The sequence below is a fragment of the Gopherus evgoodei genome, chromosome 3 (genome assembly GCF_007399415.2).
Source record: "Gopherus evgoodei ecotype Sinaloan lineage chromosome 3, rGopEvg1_v1.p, whole genome shotgun sequence".
Taxonomy (NCBI): Eukaryota; Metazoa; Chordata; order Testudines; family Testudinidae; genus Gopherus; species Gopherus evgoodei.
This window is the reverse complement of record NC_044324.1, coordinates 155469134-155482436: the sequence shown is the minus strand read 5'-3', so window position 1 is coordinate 155482436 and position 13303 is coordinate 155469134.

The following is a 13303-nucleotide window of genomic DNA, read 5'->3' as shown; positions in this document are numbered from 1 at the left end:
TTGAGGCCATTGGACTTTGAGAAGATTTTCTTTTGCTAAAATTGAACTGAGGAAAGTAAAACTACTTCCAAAAAATGGAGGGGCAGAAAGTGTCTATGGGGTTATGAAATTTCATATTTGATCAGAAACAGAAAAGGGTTGTGTGCATCTTTGAAAATGTTCTTTTGGAGTTTGAAACAGAAAGGAAAAGTGATTTGTTTTCAGATTGCGGGGAAGGAGGAAAGATTTTATCATAGACTATCATGGTTAGAAGGGATCTCAGGAGGTCATCTAGTTCAACCTGCTGCTCAAAGCAGGGCACATCCCCAGACACATTTTTGCCCCAGATGGCCTCCTCAAGGATTGAACTCACAACTCTGGGTTTAGTAGGCCAATGCTCAAATCCCTGAGCTATCCCTCCCCAAAAAATAAACATTCAGACATAAATACATATTTGTGCCACATCGAGTGACATTATCCGTGTGATAAACTACATTTCCCTTGCACCTTCAACCAACTCATCTTGACTCTGACCACCATCTCTACCTAGATTACTTTCAGCAAACATGTCAGAAGATTTAAAGAGGTGCCACTTATTTAAAACTGTAACTAACCTTTAAAACAAGGATCGGCAACCTTTGACACACAGCCGGCCAGAATAAGGACCCTGGCAGGTCGGGCCAGTTTGTTTACCTGCCGCATCTTCAGGTTCAGCTGATCGCGGCTCCCACTGGCCACGGTTCACCATTCCAGGCCAATGGGGGAGGTGGGAAGCCACGGCCAGCACATCCCTCAGCCTGCTTTGCTTCCCACAGCCCCCATTGGCCTGGAGTGGTGAACTGTGGCCAGTGGGAGCTACAATCAGCCAAACCTGTGGACGTAGCAGGCAAACAAATTGGCCTGGCCCGCAGGGTTCTTACCCTAGTGAGCTGCCTACCACAGGCTGCCGATTCCTGCTTTAAAATATCCTTTTCTTTTCCCCCAAAATATGGACTCCTCCCATTCTCCAAATACTATATTTTAATTAGATGTAAGCATATGTCTCAAATATCCACCATCTGCTTGCACCAAAGTTATCTACATTCCACACAGAATTGATGTCCCTTCACTTTTACTTCTGATGCAGATAATTTTTGACAATAAAGAACCAGGAAACTGAGGTCACCAAGAGTTTGTTACACGAGAGTGATGTATCCCAGAACTTTTAAAATTCCTTTATTAATATTTTGCATGCCTCATGTTAAGTCTTTAAACACCTTGGTGTCCCTCATGTGGGCATTAGCCTGAGAGAATGGGTACAGGATTGGTAATATTTAGTCCTGGACCAGTGACAAGTTGAGGTCTAATTTCTTATAATCAGGGCTAAGAGTTAGTGTTTTATATTGCGGGAGAGCAGAGAAACTGCCTTTCTAGCATCAGCTTCTAGCATGGGTAGATGATGAGATATCAGACCTAGAAGGCATGACACGATTCACAGAAAAGAAATCTTTATATATTTTTATAAATTTCTAAAATGCATTAGTGTAGCCAGTACACTTGGATTCATAGTACTAAGGAAACCTCACTCTACAGGTATGGGAAAACATAAAATAGTTCTAATATGGGCCACATCTCTGTGGTTATATATATGAAGAAATTTTAGGAAAAGCTAACTCAGTGCAAATTCAATTATTTGAGGCTACTCAGTCCAGTGCAACCACTCACATTTAAAGTTAGGTGTATTCTTAAGTGCTTTGCTGAATGCTGGATATATAATATCTAAGCACATATCAGCACCAAGATTTTCATTGAATCTACTGCATTAAAATTAGCATTCGTGATTTGTTTAATGAGGCAACAGGACTACTTTATTTGGAAAAGCTGAAATTTAAATGTTAAAACTTATATGTTTTCAAAGAGTCGAACACCAGAGCCGTTCTTAAATAATTATATTTTTCTCTAGGCAACATTCTTAAAATATGCGGCTGTCTTCTAGTCACAATTAGGAAGGCATTTTTAAGCACTGTGCCAATTAGATTGTGGCCATTTGCTAAAAAATTCTGATTGTGCTTCCTAGAAAAATGATGTGTGAATCAAGATCTCTCACTGTAGGGGTTCAGAAAGCTTTTAAAATAAATGCTCTGATGCATAAAAATGTATTATAAATGGAGTAATATTATTTTATATGAAGATTTGTTTTTAAATTTCAGAGTAGTGTGTTAAGCAATATCTATCTAGCAACAAGCCAAGGAGTTGATTATTATCCAGGTTAACTTTATTTAGATAATCAAGAATATTTTAAAACATTGTCTACACTTTATTTTTCAGAATACATGGACACTAAGAACTGTGTATGGTATGTTTCAGTCTTTCAGATTTTTCTAGATTCCTGACTAGGAAATCCTGTGAAATGTTTTGCAGGAGTCACTCAACAGCCCACAGAATTAGGTATTACTGGATAGATTAACATACTAGAAGATATACGAGGCATGACTTACATTGTTTTATTATCTCCATACGTACATTACACTTAACCAGCTAGGTCATTCCAGAATCTTGCAGAGTTTCTTCAAGGCCCCTATGAAATACTGTACCAGAATGCATATGAAAATGGATACATAATAGAAGTTGAATATAAATGTCATGAGTATTGTAAAGACATAAGCAATTTTGCCTGGGTGTAATGGAAGGTCATAAAACCATCATAGGTCTATTGCTTTTTCCCACAGTTTTCCCCTCTGAGTACTAATGCTTGCTCTCTCGCACGCATGCATGGTCTCTCTGTTTTTTTTATTTCCCTCCCCGTCCCCTGCCCTCAATCCATCTAAATCGTATTCACGAGTAGCCCATAATCACTTTAGTAGTCCCAATAGAAGCCATTGGGACTAAAGTGAATAAGGGGAACTTTTCTCTGAATTGTTTCCCTTCTCACTGATAAGCAGCATGACAACCTATCAAGCAAAATCATGTGACTCTGACTCCTCCACTTGACAGTTTTATTTCTGCCTCATTGCCGTGAAGAAACAGGAGGGTAATCACTGAGGTCTGGCTCAGGGCCACCCTCTGGATTTTAATAGATTCTGATCAACGGCTTCAGAAAAGCCTAACATTAAAAAGAGTCTTTCAGGCTATTGTTAACTGTAGTTTTAAACTATAGATGACTTTTTCCTCACAATGAATTGGACTGTGGTTTCAACCCCACTGCCCTGAGTAGAGTGTCAGGATATGAAAGCACCCCACTCCAATGAAATACCTGACAGAGAACTGAGTTGTGGTGAGGATCTTAGGCAATGTATTTGTATCAACTAATACTAATGTTCAGTTGATCCATTATTTAATTTAAAAAAATCAGTCACCTTTAGTTACTTTATCTTAATCTATGGCTTTGATTCTACTGAGGCTGGAGGGAAAAAATGGGAAATGTAAAATCTCTTAATGGTCTTGGGATAAAAAAATTTAATGTGGAAAAGCCAATATCTAATCAAGAAAAAGACAGTGAAACAAACACAAGAGCTTTACAGTCACAGCCATTTGCTGCTGCTCACAACTACTTTGCATTGTGCATATGTGCAAAAACATGCAAAATAACAAAGAGGAGCGATCCAAAAACACACAGGGCACTGAGGAGCCCAACTGACACACAGTCAAGGGAAGCTGTGAGCCTAACTGCCCTTTGTGCCTCGAAAAATCTCCCCCAGAATTTTCATTTTCTAAATTCCCCAATATATTTCAGTTGATTTGGATTTTACCTGTGTCTTAAAATATTTAAACCGGGAACAGGCAACCTATTGCACGCGTGCCGAAGGCGGCACACGAGCTGATTTTCAATGGCGCTCACACTGCCCAGGTCCTGGCCACCAGTCCGAGGGGCTCTGCATTTTAATATAGTTTTAAACAAAGTTTCTTAAACATTTTAAAAACATTATTTACTTTATAATATGTAACTAAACTATTGTTGTATGTAGACTTATAGAAAGAGATCTTCTAAGAACGTTAAAATGTATCACCGGTACTTGAAACCTTAAATTAGTGTGAATAAATGAAGACTCAGCACACCACTTCTGAAAGGTTGCCGACCCCTGATTTAAACAAATTTGAAATAGATATTAGGAATAGGTATGAACATACTCTTATGGTGATAGCGCATTAATTAAAATGACACAACTGGAAGGGTCTGAGATACCATGGTGATGGATGCAGTAAAAAAATCTGAATAGACATCTTCAGCAAAAATATTTATCAACTGGTAACTATGATAAGCTGAGCATATCAGTTTCTTCCAGAGGTTACTTCTGCCCCTAATCCTAAATAAGATGTGCCAATAAAAGTGTACTTTGTCTTATATTTGCTTTTGTCACAGACCTTGACTTGATGTTCAAGTTCTCTCGTAATCATTCAGATGATTTTAAGGAACATAAAGTACTTGGGGCTTTTTGTCCTGATATCACACTCTCCACATTTAATTTAAGATGTCAGTCTTTTTTTATTTCTGGAACTCCGGTTTCTGAATGCAGCTTACTAGTTCTTTTTATTCTCCTTGGTGCTTAGTTTCATATGCTGATTTATATATTTGCCATTACCCTGATCAATGGATGTATTTTCTTGAAGGTCAAAAACATCTGCCATGTGGCTATCTATTTATGTACTCATATGACCACCATAGTATTTAGTAGTAGCAATGAAATAACAAAATCTCTCTCCCTCCCTTCCCAGTTTATTGCATAAATATCTTGGCTAGTTTACAGGTTTTGTTTGTTTAACTGGTTTTGTTTGTTTTCCTGTTTAAATTCATGTGAGTGAGTGAGCGGGTGTGGATGTGTTATGTATGTGAAGAAATTACTGAGGGAAAGCTACATGGAAAAATGAGTTTTGTATTTAGTTCTGAAAGTGATAAGATGTGGGGTTATATTTATGTCATGTGAATTCCATAGTCTTGCCCTATGTCCCGGAGAAAATTGTCGCCTGTATTGATGAATCTCCCTCTTGTTACTTGAATGTGGTGGAAGGGTATGGTTATGGTAACAGCTGTATTACAGACTGGTTTTCAGTAGAATCAGGAGTACACTGGGGATGTGTATTCACACCTACATTATTTAATGTTCTAATAGACTTTCTGAAGACAAAACTGATTGAGGTCAAAGTACAATGTGTCTAAGGATGAATCTTTAAATTTGAGGATTTCAGGTATGCAGATGATATTGCCTTATTTAAAGAGATGACTGATCGTCTACAGCTAATGCTGGAAGAGCTCTGAAAAACTGCAGAATCTATGGGACTTAAAATCAATGGTGATAAAACCAAAGCTATGCATGCTTCTTATAAAACAGAAACTAATGATCTGCTGATGCTGCATGTAGATGGCAAAGACTAGTTTTCATCTATTTGGGTAGTCAGGTTCTATATCCGAAATCACATGTTGGATTGATCTTGTCATGGCATTTCAGTATCTTCAAAGGTCTCTAGGCAGTGAGATGTTTGTGTGATGACTATGATACAAGTGTTCAACGCGGTATTGATGACATCTCTGATTATGGAGCAGAAATATGGCTGTTAAAAGCAGCTGAGGAGAGAACTAAACAGTTTTCAGTGTCAAAAATTGTAGTGTATTCTTAATGTCCATTGATTTCTTTTTTTTTTTTTTTTTTTTTTTTGGTCACAAATGAGGATCTACTTAGATAATCCTGGCATGTTACAGTGTCACCACAGTTGAGAACAAGACATTGCAATTGTAAGAGTTATGTCCAATGTTCAGAAGAAGGTATGGTTTGACAGAAGGTTTATAGAGCTGAGATTGAATGAAGCAGAGCATGAGACCAACCATGAGTGAGGTTGGAAGATACAATTTTGTGGGATTTAAGAAACCTAAATCCTTCCATCTCATTCTTGCTGAAGGAACAGGACTTTTAAGGAACCACTGGAGATGGAAGTCCATTCTGTGTGCCATCATGGATACAACACAGCCATGTAAATCTCCTGCTGTTATGGATATTGAGGAAGAAGCCATCTTTCATGTAGTTAGGGCCATCCCCTGGGATGGCATGGAATATCAGGATAAAGACTTTGAAACCAAATGCAATTCAATGGGGAGCCAGTGCAAAGTGTGGAGCACTAGGGTGAAGTATTCCCATGGATCTGCATTTCTTAGCAGGCTACAGCGTTTTGTAACACCCTGAAAAATCTCCAGTTATGTGGCTTCATTCCTAGATATGAATTCCAATAACTCCACCCAAAGGTTACATAAGAAAATTTAGTGCTAATTTGGGGGCATATTTTGTGTTACTTTAGAATCAGGTGTGGATAGAATCAATCTGACCTAGGGAAGCACCAATGTTTTTTTCCTGGCAGAATGTCTCGATTGGCAGATTGATATATGTCTAAGTATACATCAACATGTGTGGCTGGCCAGCTTGGCTGGCAGTGCAAAAGGGTGAGTGTAGGTAAATCCCAAAGTAAATGGGATTAAGAGCAGCTGAGGGAGGCTGGCAAGGTAGTTGACCCCAGATGTGGTTGGCTTAATCAGGCCACAGCTGGCCCTGATAAAAAGGATTGTGGGGCCAAGAGATACAGGAGTCTCACTCTAGCCCTGGAGTGGGAAGGGCTAGCTGCCTAGGAGCAAGGTACCTGAAGCAGGGCACGGCAGGGAAGGGAAGGGAACGGAACAGAATGGAACTCCAACCTGGTAAACCCCTCGGGCTGCAGGCCTTGTTGAATGCCTGTGAAAGGTACTTGGACTGCAGAGGGGCAGCCCGGGGATAGGCAAAGGCAGCAGGTCCTACACCCTTGCCAATGATGAGTGGCCATTATAGACTGCAGTCTGCCCAATGAAAGGGCTAGGTGATGACTGGCAGTAGCCACTGAGGCAAGGTGGGGATAGAGGGGTGGGCATTCCCCTAGGAGGGAAGACCACGAGAGTGGGGGTTCTGCTGGGGCATAACCCTGAAGTAAAGAGGCACTGGGGTCCAGGAGGAACACAGGGCCTGAGGCAGGCGAGACATCAGCCAACAGAGGGTACTCTGTTGCTGGAGTTGAGCTAATTCCGAAGACAACCAGCAGGAGGTGCCACACTGATGAGTCAGAGGTCTGCTACAATTGGGCAATCTGTGATTCTTATCCCCTCACCCAGATGTGGGCATTAGGATCATGTAGTCCTGTAATCCTATCTGGCTTTTATTCTGTGTAGTGAGGCTGAATCTCCCATCTCCTTCTATGTACTCACATATGGCCTAGACTAGAATCTAGTTGTCTGTGATTTCAAAATGTATTTGACTAATGATTCAAAAGGGTAATTATGAAGGGAAATGATGGGGAACTTTAATTTTTTCTCTTTATATTTAATTAGTGACTAATTTTAAGTAATAATGGGTTGTGGATATTTTTTCATGAATTCTGATTTAAAAAAAAATCTTATCACCATTTTCCTATGTACTGTACTGTGCACACACAAATAATCCTATTGACATTAATGGGTCAACACATGGCCATAAAAAACTCAGATGTTTGTAGGATGGGGTCTGCATTCATTATTTTCAGAGCCCTTTTAAGCAGTTTCTGCTCCCTGGGTTTTCACACCTCAACTGGTAGAAGATGACCTCATCCTCCCTGATTGAACTAACCTCGTTATCTCAAACCTGATTCTTGCTTGCATATATATACCTGCCTTTGGAAATTTCTACTACATGCATCTGACGAAGTGGGTATTCACCCACGAAAGCTCATGCTCCAGTACGTCTGTTAGTCTATAAGGTGCCACAGGACTCTTTGCTGCTTTTACTGATATGGGATCTCCAGCTCCTACTGAAAGAAGTGGGAGTTTTGCAGTGTGTCACTGTGGTGTTATTTCAGCGGAACTGCTTATGTGACTAATGTTTTTGAGGGACCACGCCCTTATTTTGTTATATTATATTAATATGCAAATCAAAAGTGTTCAGACAACATCCCAAAGTTTAGCTACTTTAGTTTATTTAAACTTGCAAGATAGTAATAGAAATCTCAGGAGGACAGACTTTCTGTGAATATTTCCAGTAGTGCCTGCTCCTGGCCAAGAAATCCTGCAAGAACGCCTTCTCACAGGGGTAAATTCTTCTGCTTAGCTGTGTGCAATTCTTATTAACTGTATACATATCTGGGGGCAAAATCTGGTCCATGGTACTTTAACATAACTCTTTCTGGAGTTAAACAGAGAGAGGAAAGGAAAAGTATATTCAAAATTAATTATATTTTTCTTGTTTAAAAAAGTTATTTGTAGAGTCCATCAGACTGGTTACAGATTACTATCTGTAATTGGTTAAATTTCAGTTCTATTTGGTTAGCAGTTGGGACCCATTTACAAACAGATCTGAATTTTCTGTACATATATTCATTTGTGAAAAACATTCCCTATCTAGTCAGATACCTAAATTTCACTCCGCAAGTAAGATAAGAATTTTGGGGTTTGACTCCTTGCTGTCTAATTTTTGGTCATATGTCACAATTTTTGTTTTTTAATTGAATGATTGATACATTTAGGAAGAAAGGCCATAATGAATAGCACATTTGCAGTGTGCAGTCTCAGAAATAAATATTCATGTTAAAATTTGTAATATATATTGAAAACCATTTTAATGAAAACTGGATGTGTTTTCTGAATGCTCATCTGTTTTTATAAATGTATTTCTACAAACTGCAGTGGACCAAACATGGTACTGTCATTCACTAAAATTATCAGTTTATATTAACTAGAGCTGGCTGCGTACTTATCTGTACTTTCCTGAATCTTAGCTATTTTGATTCCTTTCAGATTCTGCATGAAAAGTTCAATAAATTCTTATTTTATTCACATTATTTCATCCATTTATACTTGGGAGCAGGGCTTATTTTCAGTTTTATTCATAGCAATTAAAAAATAACATTTTAATATGTAGTGAAATCCAGTGAAAAAGCATCACCTTACAGACGTGCTATGGCTTTTTAATTCTGTACTTCAACAGCTATACAACACACATGTTCAGCCAACAGCAACACATACATAAATTCCTTTAATTCCTCTTCCCCTGAGGTCTTTGCTGACTTTGAACGACAAAGTTCTGCTTTTATTGGTTATGACAGATCAGGCTTGGGATTTCATCTCTCTAGGGAAACATCACACTGTTATTTTAAGGTGAATTGCTCAATTCAGGGAACAAAATTGCCTAAAGCTCTCAAGACATTTAGCACTGAGGTTTTTTTTAGCCAAACAGCTTGGCACCTTCTAACACAACAAGAATATACAGATTATGAAATGGTTTGGAATGAAAGAATAAAGAGGATAGTATGGATGATGGTCTACCACTGGTTTTCAAACCAAAATACCTTGACTAGAATTGTTAGCTATATTAACCTCCATCTAAATATGTACACCAAAAATACAAATGCACTTCCTCCCCCCCCCTCCTTTTCATTTTATTCATTGTCTCTTTATTAACAACACTCCCCCTGCACACACTAAAACAGTGTTTCCCAAACTTGTTCTGCCGCTTGCGCAGGGAAAGCCCCTGGTAGGCCAGGCCGGATTGTTTACCTGACACATCTGCAGGTCCAGCTGATCGCGGCTCCCACTGGCCGCAGTTCACTGCTCCCGGCCAATGGGAGCTGCTGGAAGCGGCGCAGGCTGAGGGACGTACTGGCTTCCAATTTCAGCAGCCCCCATTGGCCTGCAGAGGTGAACAGCGGCCAGTGGGAGCCACGATCGGCCGGACCTGCGGAAGCGGCAGGTAAACAAACTGGCCCAGCCCTCCTGGGGCTTTCCCTGCACAAGCAGCATCCCAGGTTTGAGAAACACTACACTAAAACATACATCTGTTACCATGAAGCTTGAGGTCCCCAGCTAATTCTACATAACAATGGTTTAATTTTTCTGCAAAGTTTACCTCAATTTTTCCCACAATACATTCATTACTATCAGCTTGATGAGATAGCTGAGCCAGGAAGCCAGAACATAAGTGGGCTCAGCAGAATTCAGTTTTTTTATATATAATTTTAGTGTTTAAAATAAACATTTTTCTATTTTTATGAACTTACCTTTTCAGTTACAGGAAATTATGGGGAAGGTCAGACAACTATATAATGACAGATGTTGAGTTTCGAAAAGTTAAAGCTTTATAACCACTAAAATTCAAGCTGTTGATATGTCAAAATATGCAAAGTAAATATCCTTAAATAAAACTCTAAATTCTCAAGCAGCATTTTTCTTTCTTTTCCTATCTGTAAATTTTGATTATAGATGGAAATATTTTTCATATCTTTGGGCATATGTACAGTGAAATCATTTATCAACACTTACCAATAGAGTATAATCCTTCCACGTCTAAATAGGTGTGGAGGCTGAAAAATGCTTGTTTGATAAGATAGTAGATTTCAGAAAACCCATCTTTTGATTGTGCAAACAAAGGCACTGAGGATAAAGAAAAGTTATGTCTGGAGGGCTGGTAGGTTTTAAATGAGGCAAAGAAAAATGGAGTTGAGATTCCAATAGATTCCAGGGGATGGCATAACACAAATTTATTTAATGGCATTAAATGTTATTTCTATCCCATAGTTTACGCATCCTAACTTTTGCAGCTGTTTTAACCATCACTGTACAATGAACTGTCTCACTGATATCTGCACAGTGGCACCCAGAATTGTTATAGTTAAACTAGAAGACAGTGAGTTGTATGGGTAGTTCAAATGTTTACATTTTTCAACAATGAATTTAATCTGGCATCATGCTGCCCACTCACCTGGCTGTGTTAGGTCCCTCTGGAATTCCCATGTTTTGGTATTGAGTAACCTGAATAATTTTGTATCTTTGAAAACTTTGCCACTTCACTCTTCACCTCTTCCCATATAATTAAACAACACATTCTAGCTCAGGGCTTGGCTGCCCCCCACTGTTAATTTTTTTTACCATACTGAAAGTGGACTATATATTAGTACTCTTTTTGTTTTGTGTCTTAATCAATAGTTTGCCTCTCTCCTCATGACCAGTAAGTCTCTTTAATAACTTCTTATGAGGAACTTTGTCAAACCTGTCATCTGGTTCTCCATTAGCCATAACTGTGTTCACACACTCAAAAAAATTTAATAGATTAGAGGTGCACAATTTTCCTTTAAGAAATCATGCTGGCTGTGGCTATCATAGAACACCTTGATGATCATAATATCACTTTATTTCTAATGATCATGTCAAACAATTTTTCTTATTGAAATAAGTCTTACTGCTCTGCAGTTCTCATAGTCACCTTGACATCTCCTTTGTAGATATGTACAATGCTTGCTATACTCCACACTAGCAGCTGACTTTAATATTCTGAAACAGATGTTAACCATAAAAATAAGGAAGACAATTTAAAGTACAGCATTCATGTGACAATAAAGTGGGTGTGACAGGCATTCTCAAAGCTGCAGTCATAATAATAATGTATGGGCACAGAAGTATGATGTTAATATATTTTTTCTGTTGACTCAGGGTAGAATGGATCCTACTCATGTATACCTGTTCATGTATTTGTTTTTGCCATCTAGACACAGGACAGCTGGGGCTGGTGGTGGATGAGAATTCACTGTGGTAGTGCACTCAGTGTTCATTAAATGGATCCCAAATCTGAGTCACATTCCTTAGAGAACCCTCTGGTCCAGTTAGACCCAAACACTTCCACAACCCTTGTGAAGGCAGAAACGAACCCCAGAAATAAATGCTGCACTCAGCCATAAAACAACACTTTGATCTAGGTAGTATATTGAAAACTCTAAAATGGTAATCTATCATTTTACATTCTCAGGGGGTTTCCTGGTCCTGCTTGCAGGCAGGGGGTTGTGTAGGGAAGTGTGTGATCTGAGCCTAGCAGCAGTCAGGTTGCAGCCAGAGAACCTAAATTAAGGTAGGCTGAGTTGTCCATTTTTGTTTTAGGGAGTAGCCTGCTATGTGTGTGTGTCTGTCTGTCTCTCTCTTTCTCCTCCCCCTCTTGTGTGTATTCTAGATTCTAAGAAATAGACCATTTATGTTGCAACCTTCCAGCAAGAATGTTTTTCTTTTTATCTAACTTCTCTGTTTGTATGCCATGAAACACAATCGTCCATACAGTGACAATCTGTTAGTACAACTGTTTAAAGCAGTGTCTTTCAACCTTTCCACACTACTTATACCCCTTTCAGAGTCTGATTTGTCTTGCTACCCCCAAGTTTCACCACTTTAAAATTACTTGATTACAAAATAATACATAAAAATACAAAAGTGTCACAGCACACTGTTGCTGAAAAATTGCTTACTTTCCTATTTTTACCAAATAATAATAAAATAAATCAACTGGAACTAGGCTTGTCTTCACAAACAGCACTAAAGCAGTGCAAATGCACCAGTGCAGATGCACCGCTCTAGCACTGTAGTGAAGACGCTACAATGCCAATGGGAGATTCTCTCATCAGCATAGTTAATCCGCCTCCCCGAGAGACAGTAGCTATGTCAACAGGAGAAGCTCTCCTGCCAACATAATGCTGTTTTAACTGGGGGTTAGGTCAGTCTAACTACTATTCTCAGGAGTGGGGATTTTTCACACCTCTGAGTGATGTAGATATACCAATACTGGTCTGTAGTATAGACCTGGCCTAAAACAGTAAACCCTCATACTCAGGGGAGAAGCATTATCATGTGTGAAATATTAGTTTACCATGAAAGGTGTTAGCACCTCTCATTGGGAGTAGATAGGCTCTCTTGTGTTAGGGAGGAGATATCAGCACCAGATAAACCATTGTGGAACATCAGTGAAGAAAAGATTGCTGATTGGTTCCCCCACATCCATGAAGTGGTTATGTGCATAATCCCTCATCCCATTACAGCTTGAACACTAGGTGAAGGGAAGAAAAATCCCTGTTAAGTAGAAATTGTGATCACTATGCTGCTTGAACTCCAAGGGACGAAGATTTCTAAGTGTAGGCAAGGCATCCGCAGCTGTTTAGCTTGAGTTAGCTCTAAATGACATATAAAGCTTGCATATTACAGCAGTTACAATCTTAGGTTCCAAAAGATTATAGTATCTTGGGTGTATGTTTACCTGTTTTAATTCTAGTAAATAACTCTATTTTTTTTTCCTAGTTAATAAATCTTTATTGAATTTGTCACTGGCTTGGCTACAAACATTGTCTTTGGTTTGAGATCTGAGTATGACTGGCCTGTGATAAGTGACTGGTTCTTTGGGACTGGGAGTAACCTGAATATTGTTGTGATTGTTTTGGTTTAAGGGACTATCTATCACAAAGGCAGTCTTGCAAGAGAGACCAGAATGCCCAAGGGGACTATTTGTGACACCATATTAAATCTGTTATAATGTTTGAGGAGTTCACATTTGATGCT